We start from the raw sequence: 13553 nt of genomic DNA, 5'->3' as shown, positions 1-13553 counted from the left end.
TCTTGAAATTTGTAAAATTTTCTTTTGAAAGTTTCCAAATATGATTTTTTTTTTTTGGTGTGGGAGAAAAAATGTTTTCTCGGGTATTGCGAGCGTAACAAGACTGGTTTGCCAATGATAAACTTAAATGTTTTAAGAATTAATTTTTGTTTTGTTAGTAGCAACATCAGTAATTTTCTAAACTCGTTTGATGTTGTTAGATGACATTCGTAAAATATTGTTAGTATTTCATATAGATAATAGAAAAAGTTACTGAGATTAGCAACTTATGTTCCAGTAGTCGAGTTTGTATCTTGCAATAAATCTTCCGTTTTGCTTGTTCGGTCTAATTGTTTCATATGAAACTTCCGTAATGATCATATTCTCTTGAGAGCTCTGTGTAGGCAGTTGGGTTTCAAAGAAGCTAATTAGTGCTTGTATAATTTATTGAGCTGTATGTCGAGTGGTCAGTCTCATCTTCCATAATAAGACAATCCGAGTGGATCTTTCTTTGTTCGGGGTAGATAGCGGATCGGAAGGGTAGGGGGGAGATGGCATATCCACCCTCCTCCTGCAAACCTGTTTGTCCTCCCTGGGTGTGGACGGGGTAGGTAAGGGGATTGAGAGGGTAGGGGAGACATGGCACAACCACCCTCCTCCTGCAAACCTGTTTGTCCGCCCTGGGTGTGGACAAGGTATGTAGGGGAGACATGTCACATTCACCCTCCTTCTGCAAACTTGTTTGTCCGCTCTGGATGTGGGCGGGGTAGGTAGGGGATACATGACTGGCAACGCTAGAGTAGCGTGCCCCGTCAAAGCTCGTTTAAAATACACTGTAAGGAAAAGACTGCACTGCCTCTTCTTACTATTTTTCGAATTGAGATTATTGCTTTTGAGAAAGACGGTTGAACATAGGAAGTCAAGGCCGCGTGTGCTTCTAGTTTTAGGAAGTTGAATTTCATTAACATTGCTCCATTTAATGTGGTAGTGTTGTTATAATAAAGATGCGTTCAATTTGCAAATGGTACACTCTCTCTCTCTCTCTCTCTCTCTCTCTTCTCTCTCTCTCTCTCTCTCTGTGAGCTTGTTCCCATGCAACTGAAATCTGTCAGTAATCTCGTGTCAAGAAAACAAAATTGGATGTTGCGCTCTGCAAATCCCCAGAATTCGGAGGAACGCTCTGAAAGCTTTAACGGAGATCGTTCTGATGCGTTGGAAAGCTGTGTCATAACGACCTATATGATGACCCCCCTAAAAAAAAAAAAAAAAAAAACCACAAATACATTTAAAAAAAAAAGTGTTGCACTGTTGCTAGGTGACGTTGATCAACCAGCTCTAGTCATCCAGCGTCACTCTGGATATGATCCGATAATTCTTTGTGCAACAGTGTCGATGTACGTTTTGGATTTTCGATAAAAGGTTAGGGATTAGGCTTTTTGTGCAGTTTTGACTCTACGCCGGGCTAATCGGGAAGTTAAAGGCGCAGTAGGATAGTAGGAGGTTAATGACCAGGTGGAGTCACCATTAAATTTTCATGACTGTCTCGTCTGCTCTTTTTACTGGGAATGCTAGAGTTTCGAGCCTGCAGGGAGGAGATTCATATGTTGCTCCGCGTCCGTCGAAGTATTTCTCTTTCATAGTTGATGCTTCTCTTTAATGACCCCCTTAGAGAATATAGTGCCGTCAGTGCACCTCATGCGGTGCACTGAAGGCATTACGTAAGGTTCTCTGCTTCAACCCCTTTTGTTTCCACCTCCTTACAATTAATTCATAGTGCAACTGCGAGGTTTTCCTCCTGTTATATACACCTTTCAAACCTTGTACTGTCAATTTCCGTTTCAGCGTTGAATGACCTCGTAGGTCCCAGAGCTTAGCCTGAATTCTATATGCATAACTTGATGGTCTTTGCAGCGTCCCTTAGGCCCCTAGCTGCAACCTCTTTCATTCCTTTTACCGTCTCTTCATTCATATTCTCTTCCATCTTACTTTCCACCCTCTTATTACACCTCTCAAAACCTTTTGACTAACAATTTCCCTTTCAGCGTTGAATGACAACATCATAGGTCCCACCGCTTCGCCTTCGGCCCAAAATTTATAACCCATTTTATTCCGTTCAGGTGTTTTATCATTTATAGGTTATGCTTCTTTGTAATGAAAGGCGAAACAATGAATAATTGCATTGCAAATTCTCTCTCTCTCTCTCTCCTCTTCTCTCTCTCTCTCTCTCTCTCTCTTTTAATATGAAATCTAAAATATTTTTATAGCCTCTTAGATTATGAAAAAGTTAATTAATTTCCTTCGACTGAGATACCAGAACTTTGCACAGTCTCTCTCTCTCTCTCTCTCTCTCTCTCTCTCTCTCTCTCTCTCTCTCTCTCTCTCTCAGTAATTACAAAATATATGCAGGCAGAGTTTTTATTTAATTTTTTTTATTATTATTTTTATTCATGGGTGGTGAAAGCAATTGTATCGGAGCAGTTATATAACGACTGACACTTTAGAACAGGGAGTGGCAATCCTCTCTAAAAAGGGTCGCATTGAGACTTGATCCATTAAACGGGCTCCGTATTTTCGTCATTAGCGCTACGAGAGCTGAGAGGGGGGAGGAGGGGGAGCGGCACTCCTCATAAAATCTCCGCTATCGTTACTATGTTAACTTGTTGTGTATTTATACGACTTAACTATTGGGTTCCGTTTTGCAGGATGTATACATAGTATATCTATTATATCTATATATATATATATATATATATATATATATATATATATATATATATATAATAATTATATGAGGGAAGGAGGATTATTTTGCGAGATGTAAGTTTGGTGTATTTATCCATTTATTTATTTATCGTCAATGAATCGTCCCCAATCGTGTACAGGACTTTGTTTCAACAGTAAATAAAGTTGTCTTATAGCTAGATATACTTTATTATTTTAATTATTAGTCATGGTGATTAGTATTTTCATAAACGTTTATTCTTGCAGTATAACAGTTCCTACCATTTCCATACAGTTTAATATCTTAATAATATTTCATTCAATTTCCATTCTCGAAGTTGAATATTCATTGGTATTATAGAAACGATTCCTCAGAGAGTCAATATTTCCAGCAATTTTCAGCCACGAAGTCGAATATCCCCCACTTGGTTTTAGAAAAGCTTCCTCAGAGTAGCGACGCGTCATGCCGCTTAGATTCGCTGACCAAACACTTATTCGTGGGAATTAATTTTGTCATAGGCGGCCTTAATTGGTCACGGCTGGGTCGTCCAAGGTCAGTGGTCATTGTTTCCTAATCCTTCGGTGACCGTTCATCGGTTACCCTTGTACAGTTGACCTTTTGTCATGGGCTGACCTCCCCGATGTGGTTCTGTTGTTAGCGAAGTACCATTCTCTCTCTCTCTCTCTTCTCTCTTCAATCGCTTTTATGTGATCTGCGCAGTATTCCACCCGTAATTAATTGATTTATGGTTACTAACACTGGCGTTGCAACTTGTTGGGTATTGACGCTGATTCCACCGATATGATTTCTCTCTCTCTCTCTCTCTCTCTCTCTCTTGTTATGCTGCGTCCTATCTCTCTCTCTCTCTCTCACTTGTTATGCAGTATCCTCTCTCACTCTCTCTCTCTACTATTGCATTTCTTATGCAGTATTCCACAATCTCTCTCTCTCTTCTCTCTCTCTCTCTCTCTCTCTTCAGTCGCTTTTATGTGATCTGCGCAGTATTCCACCCGTAATTGATTGATTTATGGTTACTAACACTGGCGTTGCAACTTGTAGGGTATTGACGCTGATTCCACCGATATGATTTCTCTCTCTCTCTCTCTCTCTCTCTCTCTCTCTTGTTTTATGCTGCGTCCTATCTCTCTCTCTCTCTCACTTGTTATGCAGCATCCTCTCTCGCTCTCTCTGTCTACTATCGCATTTCTTATGCAGTATTCCACAAATCTCTCTCTCTCTCTCTCTCTCTCTCTCTCTCTCTCTCTCTCTCTCTCTCTCTCTCGGTAGTGAGTAGTTTCGCTGATGACACAAGAATAAGTAGAGAAATTACTTGTGATGAAGATAGGAACGCTCTACAAAGAGACCCTAACAAAGTATATATGATTGGGCAGAGGTAAATAGGATGGTATTTAACTCTGATAAATTTGAATCAATAAATTATGGAGACAGAGAAGAAAGCTATATGCATATAGGGGACCTAATAATGAGACAATCACAAATAAGGAAGCAGTTAAAGACCTTGGTGTGATGATGAATAGGAACATGCTATGCAATGATCAAATAGCAATTCTTTTGGCAAAATGTAAAGCAAAAATGGGAATGTTGTTTGCGGCACTTCAAAACAGAAAGCTGAACACATGATTATGCTTTATAAAACATATGTTTTCGTAGTCCACTTAATATTGCAATATATATGGTACCCACACTATCAAAAGGATATTGCACAAAGGTCCTTTTACAGCTGAATAGAAGAAGTTAAGGACCTTGACTACTGGGAAAGACTACAATCCTTAAAATTATATAGTCTAGAAAGAGAAGAGGAACGCTACATGATAATTCAGGCATGGAAACAGATAGAAGGAATAACAGAAAATATCATGGAACTAAAAATATCAGAAAGAGCAAGCAGAGGTAGATTAATAGTGCCCAAAACTATACCAGGAAAAATAAGGAAAGCACACAGGACATTAATCCACTACGCACCAGCATCGATAATGCAGCGTCTATTCAATGCGTTGCCAGCTCATCTGAGGAATATATCAGGAGTGAGCGTAGATGTGTTTAAGAATAAGCTCGACAAATATCTAAACTGCATCCCAGACCATCCAAGATTGGAAGATGCAAAATATACCGGAAGATGTACTAGCAACTCTCTGGTAGACATTAGAGGTGCCTCACACTGAGGGACCTGGGGCAACCCGAACGAACTGTAAGGTCTGTAAGGTAAGGTCTCTCTCTCTCTCTCTCTCTCTCTCTCTCTCTCTCTCTCTTATGCATCATCCTCTCTCTCTCTCTCTCTCTCTCTCTCTCGTCTACTATCGCATTTCTTATGCAGTATTCCACATCTCTCTCTCTCTCTCTCTCTCTCTCTCTCTCTCTCTCTCATAAAAAACTCTCTCTCTCATTTGTTACGCAACGTTCCCACATTAAGCATCTCTATCGTTCTCGTTGGCATGTTCACCTCTTATCCTTTCGTCTCCTTTTAAACACTATCCTTATTATTCGCCTTCTCCACTCCCTTTCTTTCATTATCTTTATCTCTCATCGACTCCCGACGGCCGTTATTGTTCCCCGGTCAACAGATGCCCCGTCCGTTACTGTCGATCAACCAAATCATCAATTAGACGATCAATTAATATTCACGCGTCATTAGTCTCGGCTTCGGTGATCGATAGACGTTGAATGGTATGGGACGCGCCAAATGGCCGCCTTCAAGTAATGGTCCCAAGGGAGAATATTTATGTGGCATATTGTTCGTTTTGTGTTCCGAGATTGATTTCTGTATCTGTAGTTTCGTGAGTAAGTTACACATATATACATACGTACATACACACATATGTATGTGTTTGTGTTTGCTCGTTTTGGTAGGTGGTTAGGGTAAATATCACTCACAAACGCGCTGCGCTTACGTACGCATGCATATACACATGTATACTTACATAAAATGTATATATATATATATATATATATATATATATATATATATATATATATATATATATATAAAAGCTTCATATTCTTGCATTTGGATCTAAGGCTTTATAGCGACAAGCGTATGCAATAAGTGGGTAGAATTCGAGAAGTATAATTACATACGCATCTGGTAAAACAAGTAACCAATAGAGTACTCTCTCTCTCTCTCTCTCTCTCTCTCTCTATATATATATATATATATATATATACATATATATATATATATATATATATATATATATATACATATATATATATATATGTATATATATATATATATATATAGATCCTATATTTTGTAAAACACATGTAACAGCCGATCTCAGCGCTAATTGCTATTTATTTCGAGAAATGGCGATAAATTTCATCTAGAACCAGACTTAAATTGGCATTAATTTCTCTCATTACACAAATGACGTTCGCTCTGTTGTCATTTCGCTCTAATTACGTTAAGTATCAATTCTCTCGGGACCGTCCGATGAAAACAGTGGATGAAAAGAGTCGTATGAATTGTGACTGACACAAGTATGTTTTTTTTTCATCTTTTCTATTTTATTTGTTTGCTTTTACCTCTTGATTATTATTATGATTTTTTACGTATTTTCAAATTTATTTTTATAATTTGTTTCTCCAGTCTTTATTTATTATTGCGATTTGCTACTAGTTTTTCCATCTTTTAATTATGAATTTTTTTTTTTTTTTTTTTTTTTTTTTTTTATTATGGATGTTATTTTCCACATTTTAGAAATATGATGATTTTTTCCATTTTTCTTTTAAATTCAGATTTTTTTCGAAGTTTTTTCTTGTTATTATGACTGGTTTTTCCATCATTTTTATTATTATAATTTGTTTTCCATCTTTTTTATCAATAATTTGGCGTTGTTTCCATTTTAGTCATTTTATTAAATGCCTTTATCAAGAGATTGATTAAAGATATTGGAATGATTCCTCAATTATGTTTTTAAGACTATTTTTTCTGAAATACGATTCAATTCATATTTTCGAGCATTTCATGCATGAGTCAAAATTCGTTGTATTGTTTCATATTTCCTTGTAGTTTTAATGTTCATTTCCATGTTATTCGCTTTCAGTTTATTTCGGAGTCTGACGCCCAAGTGGGTCATGTCAGTCATACGTACCTTCCCCGTGACAAATGACAGTTGATACTGACACGCCCCCCAACGACAAACCGACATTGCTGACCGTGACATGTTTTCCATATTTGAGCTATTCCAGATAAACCAAATCATATTTTATTCATTCATACAAAGCTTTTTTATTTATATTTTCCCCCGGGCCATTCCGAGCGAAACCTAATGATTTACCGGAAGCAGTCCACCCCACCAGAGGAAATTATTTCTTGTAAGCGAAATAAGCTTTCCCACGAGAGCGCGCGCCGTTCGGGCGGGCTAAAAGATAATATTCTTTATTCATACGCCCAAATTTTCTCTCGAAATACCATTAGGTTTAGGCTGGATAAACACTATTAGGTGTTAGGTTTTGGACGGGCTGGGATGTATTGTTTAAAGCCGTTTTGGGATGTTATTTTTAGCAAGAATAATTTGCGTAGCATGATGTGTAATTATGCAAATTACGCGGTTGTTAGAAACTTTTTTTGTCTCGGTAATTGTAGTAATTTGTGTGAGGTACAAATGTGTTTTTTTTGTTTGAGTTTTTGCCGTTTTTTTTAGGTGGTGGGTAACTAGGGAGGTTTTCGATTTTGTCTCATAAAAAGCACTTTGAAGATTAATCATTGTAATGAAAACTGAGGTTTTGGTGTGCTTGCATAAAATCATGTATGATGAAAAAATCGCCTACGCTAAAGAGAATGGTGCTTTGTCAATAGTGAATACTATATATTAATATATTTTTTTCCTTTAATTTCTGAGAATGAATCGATTCGTGTATCAGACTGTCTGTGATCCACAGGCTAAGGTTTTGGATCTGTACGGTGTATTAATTTTAATGTTCTGTGTTCAGTAGGCCCCTCCCTCCCCATCTGAATCCTTAAAAAAAAAAAAAAACTCACTGTAATGACTTTTTCCTTTCTGATTTTCGATGTGAGGAATACAGTTTTCATTCTCAGTGCACAATACATTCTTTGCTCTCTCTCTCTCTCTCTCTCTCTCTCTCTCTCTCTCTCTCTCTCTCTCTCTCTCTCTGCCTGTGTTGATCATACTTTGGACATTGTTATCGATTTATGCCAGGCGCTGGAAGCCGCTGCCACTTGCTAGTAGTTCATAATCCCTTTGCATAATGAGAAGGCTTTACCAGTATATATTGGAGACTGTTTGAGTGTATGTGTGTGTGTGGCCATCATCTCCTTTTCACTCAGTTTGCTGCACCTAACCAATAGCAACTTTTTACGAGTAATTTTTTGCAAAACATTTTAAGCTCTAGAATGGCCCTCAGGGTCTTTCGTCGGAATAATGATAACGTGAATTTGATTACATATTGTTCCTCATACGATATTAACTAACGGTCGTCATATGATGTCTACCTTATTGATGAATATTTTTACATTATAAAAATACAATTACTCATCGCCAAGGGGGGTTGGGTGGCAGCCCACCCCACTCCAATGCTACGCCTATGATAGCGAGATGAATTGCTGTTCCATGAGGTCATTTAAAGTACAGTCTTCTAACACACACAGACACACACATATATTTATTTATTAATAAAATGCATCATAATATGATATAGTATATAAACGCCTCTCCCGTTGAAAAATTATCGTCGGCAATTTTTCTTACCAAGTGAGAGAGAGAGAGAGAGAGAGCAGAGAAAAGTAAAGTTGAAAAGGGGGCGCCGCGTCTGAAAGGAGGGACCTGGAGCAGAGTTATGGACCAAGATAAATACGTGGGGCTGTTGTGGCGACGACAAGTATTTATATGAACGATGAAAGAGGAACACGGCGCTATTAGGGTCCTCGTACAATATCCTTCTTGTGCGATTGCCCCCAAAAGGAACAAGAGAAATGTCTCTCGAAAGAATGGGAGAAATATCTCTTTACAAGAACGAGAGAAATGTGTTTTTTTTATATATATATACCTTTTTTATTCCTGCTGCTCGCGAAGAAAGCCGTTAGGGAAATATGATGGTCACGGTGCAGAGAAAGCTCTTGAGGTGTGTGTTGTTGTCTCGGTGAATTCATGAGGAATTGCCTGCTTCAGTGGCGAATTTGGCGAGGAATTGTATGCTCTAAAGGTGAATTTTGGTGAGGAATTGCATGTTCTAATGGTAAATTTTGATGGTGAATTTTGGAGAAGAATTGTATACTCTAATGGTGAATCTTGGTAAGGAATTGCATACTCCGATGGTGAATTTTGGTGAAGAATTGTATGTTCTAATGGTGAATTTTGGTGAGGAATTGTATGCTCTTAATGGTGAATTTGGTGAAAGAATTGTATGCTAATGGTGAATTTTGGTGATGAACAATTGTATGTTCTAATGGTGAATTTTGGTGAAGAATTGTATATTCTAATGGTGAATTTTGGTGAAGAATTGTATGCTCTAATGGTGAATTTTGGTGAAGAATTGTATGCTCTAATGGTGAATTTTGGTGAAGAATTTTATGCTCTAATGGGGAATTTTGGTGAAGAATTGTATGCTCTAATGGTGAATTTTGGTGAAGAATTGTATGCTCTGATGGTGAATTTTGGTGAAGAATTGTATACTCTGTGGTGAATTTTGGTGAAGAATTGTATGCTCTGATGGTGAAGTTGGTGAAGAATTGTATGCGTGATGGTGAATTTTGGTGAAGAATTGTATGCTCTTGATGGTGAATGTGGTGAAGAATTGTATGCTCTGATGGTGAATTTTGTGTGAAGCGAATTGTATACTCTGATGGTGAATTTTGGTGAAGAATTGTATGCTCTAATGGTGAATTTTGGTGAAGAATTGTATGCTCTAATGGTGAATTTTGGTGAAGAATTGTATGCTCTAATGGTGAATTTTGGTGAAGAATTGTATGTTCTAATGGTGAATTTTGGTGAAGAATTGTATGTTCTAATGGTGAATTTTGGTGAAGAATTGTATGTTCTAATGGTGAATTTTGGTGAAGAATTGTATGTTCTGATGGTGAATGTTGGTGAAGAATTGTATGTCTAATGGTGAAGGTTTTGGTGAAGAATTGTATGCTCTGATGGTGAATGTTGGTGAAGAATTGTATGCTCTGATGGTGAATTTGGTGAAGAATTGTATGTTCTAATGGTGAATGTTGGTGAAGAATTGTATGTTCTAAGGTGAATGTTGGTGAAGAATTGGTATGTTCTAATGGTGAATGTTGGTGAAGAATATATTCTGATGGTGAATTTTGGTGAAGAAATGTATGCTCTGATGGTGAATCTTTTGGTGAAGAATTGTATGCTTTCTGATGTGTTTTGGTGAGAATTGTATGTTCTAATGGTGAATGTTGGTGAAGAATTGTATGTTCTAATGGTGAATGTTGGTGAAGAATTGTATGTTCTAATGGTGAATGTTGGTGAGAATTTGTATGCTCTAATGGTGAATTTTGGTGAAGAATTGTATGCTCTAATGGTGAATTTTGGTGAAGAATTGTATGTTCTAATGGTGAATTTTGGTGAAGAATTGTATGTTCTAATGGTGAATTTTGGTGAAGAATTGTATGCTCTAATGGTGATGTTGGTGAGAATTGTATGTCTGATGATGAATGTTGGTGAAGAATTGTATGCTCTAATGGTGAATGTTGGTGAAGAATTGTATGCTCTAATGGTGAATGTTGGTGAAGAATTGTATGCTCTGATGGTGAATTTTAATGTGAAGAATTGTATGCTCTGATGGTGATTTGGTGAAGAATTGTATGCTCTGTGAAGTGTTGGTGAAGAATTGTATGCTCTGATGGTGAAGTGGTGAAGAATTGTATGCTCTGATGGTGAATGTTGGTGAAGAATTGTATGCTCTGATGGTGAATGTTGGTGAAGAATTGTATGCTCTGATGGTGAATGTTGGTGAAGAATTGTATGCTCTGATGGTGAATTTTGGTGAAGAATTGTATGCTCTAATGGTGAATTTTGGTGAAGAATTGTATGCTCTAATGGTGAATTTTGGTGAAGAATTGTATGCTCTAATGGTGAATTTTGGTGAAGAATTGTATGCTCTAATGGTGAATTTTGGTGAAGAATTGTATGCTCTAATGGTGAATTTTGTGAAGAATTGTATGTTCTAATGGTGAATTTTGGTGAAGAATTGTATGCTCTAATGGTGAATTTTGGTGAAGAATTGTATGTTCTAATGGTGAATTTTGGTGAAGAATTGTATGCTCTAATGGTGAATTTTGGTGAAGAATTGTATGTTCTAATGGTGAATTTTGGTGAAGAATTGTATGTTCTAATGGTGATTTTTGGTGAAGAATTGTATGTTCTAATGGTGAAGTGGTGAAGAATGTATGTTCTAATGGTGAATGTTGGTGAAGAATTGTATGTTCTAATGGTGAATGTGGTGAAGAATTGTATGTTCTAATGGTGAATTTTGGTGAAGAATTGTATGTTCTAATGGTGAATTTTGGTGAGGAATTGTATGCTCTAATGGTGAATTTTGGTGAAGAATTGTAGTCTGATGGTGAATGTTGGTGAAGAATTGTATGCTCTAATGGTGAATGTTGGTGAAGAATTGTATGTTCTAATGGTGAATGTTGGTGAAGAATTGTATGCTCTGATGGGGAATTTTGGTGAAGAATTGTATGCTCGATGGGGAATTTTGGTGAAGAATTGTATGTTCTAATGGTGAATTTTGGTGAAGAATTGTATGCTCTAATGGTGAATTTTGGTGAAGAATTGTATGTTCTAATGGTGAATTTTGGTGAAGAATTGTATGCTCTAATGGTGAATTTTGGTGAAGAATTGTATGCTCTAATGGTGAATTTTGGTGAAGAATTGTATGTTCTAATGGTGAATTTTGGTGAAGAATTGTATGTTCTAATGGTGAATGTTGGTGAAGAATTGTATGTTCTAATGGTAATGTGGTGAAGAATTGTATGCTCTAATGGTGAATGTTGGTGAAGAATTGTATGTTTCTAATGGTGAATGTTGGTGAAGAATTGTATGCTCTGATGGGGAATTTTGGTGAAGAAATTGTATGGCTCTGATGGGGAATTTTGGTGAAGAATTGTAGTTCTAATGGTGAATGTTGGTGAAGAATTGTATGCTCTGAGGTGAAGTTTTGGTGAGAAATTTTATGCTCTAATTGGGAATTTTGGTGAAGAATTGTATGTTCTAATGGTGAATGTTGGTGAAGAATTGTATGCTCTGATGGGGAATTTTGGTGAAGAATTGTATGCTGCTGATGGGGAATTTTGGTGAAGAATTGTAGGTCTAATGGTGGAATTTTGGTAAAGAATTGTATGCTCTAATGGTGAATTTTGGTGAAGAATTGTATGTTCTAATGGTGAATGTTGGTGAAGAATTGTATGCTCTAATGGTGAATTTTGGTGAGGAACTATATGCCTTAAAGTTGATTGGTCGAAGTTTCTATCTGAAAGCATTGAAAATGAATGGATTTGAACTAAACCATCAGTATCATCAATGAACTTTCTCTCTCTCTCTCTCTCTCTCTCTCTCTCTCTCTCTCTCTTCATAATAAGAACATATTACTGCGAGAGGATAGTTCCCTCGAACTTCCCTGTGCCAAGGACAGCTCTGTTTGTGTTTCCCCTTCTGTGGACTTTTGTTCTCAAATATTTATTGTGATTTCCGGGAATACTACCGCGCCTCGTGGTTGGTCCGTATCGGCCATTCTGAGCAAACAGCGTGGATGATAAGAGGGTGCAGGAAGAGTTGTCGGAGATATATAGAAGAGCCGTTGCAAAGACTTAATGTTGATGAACAAGAATCGTGAATACGAAAGAGAGAGAAGAGGAACTGAAGCGTGCGGAGTGGAGATAAGGGAAACGAACGTGAATAGGAAGGAAAGCAGGGGATTAACTCGCAAGACTGACATGTAGAGGGAAGTATGAGAGGAAAAAGTAGGAATAATTGCAATGATTTAAAGAAAATTAGAGGTGAAATTAAAGGTTTATGATAAGAGATATGAATGAAGCGACAAGCGACTTGGAGACTATGAATATTTTTTTTTTTTTTTAACAAGGCTTGTAAGATGTGCGTGTCTTGGAAAGCTGTGAGGAAGTTAAGACCGTCATTCTAGTTATTAGAGTGAATAATGATATATAATATATATATTATATTATAATATACTTATAATATATATATATATATAATTACACGTAAGTTGTTATTGTATCTGTACATGATGATGCATGTCATATATGATTGTTTATACTTGCAAGTATTTTGCGCAACGTTCTTGGAATAATTGTTTTTCCGTAGTTCGTTGCTGAAGCATTTATTTTTTGAATGCATCGGGGGCCGGGGAAAGAATGAGATGAACTTAAGAAATGGTACGATAGGAGTAAAAAAAAAAAGAATAACGTGTGGGTAATGGCAACTGATGGCTTGAGACCTTATGTTAGCAAATGGATGTGGCCTTCACTCCCCCCCCCACCCCCGCCCCCCACCACCCCCCCCCCCCCCCCCCCCCCCCCAAACCCCCCCCCCCCCAAAAAAAAAGTTAGACCCTTATATGGAAATGAGGCGAATCTGATACAAAAATGCTTCAAGCGAGTGTATGGTATCTAATCTAGTGTGAGGGATTTCTATTCTCGCTCTCTCTCTTATTCTCTCTCTCGCTCCTCTTCTTCTCTCTCTCAACTCGAAGTATATCACGCGGCTGTAATGCTGTTAAAGCAAAAAATCTTATTCCTACCGGGATGTATTTATCACGATTTTTGTGTTATAGCAAATTTATGAAATGAAAGTAAAAGCAGCTTGCGTGACTTAAAAAAAAAAAAAGTCTTGTTAGG

The sequence above is a fragment of the Macrobrachium nipponense genome, chromosome 20 (genome assembly GCF_015104395.2).
Source record: "Macrobrachium nipponense isolate FS-2020 chromosome 20, ASM1510439v2, whole genome shotgun sequence".
NCBI lineage: Eukaryota > Metazoa > Arthropoda > Malacostraca > Decapoda > Palaemonidae > Macrobrachium > Macrobrachium nipponense.
Note: the sequence above shows the minus strand (reverse complement) of the source record.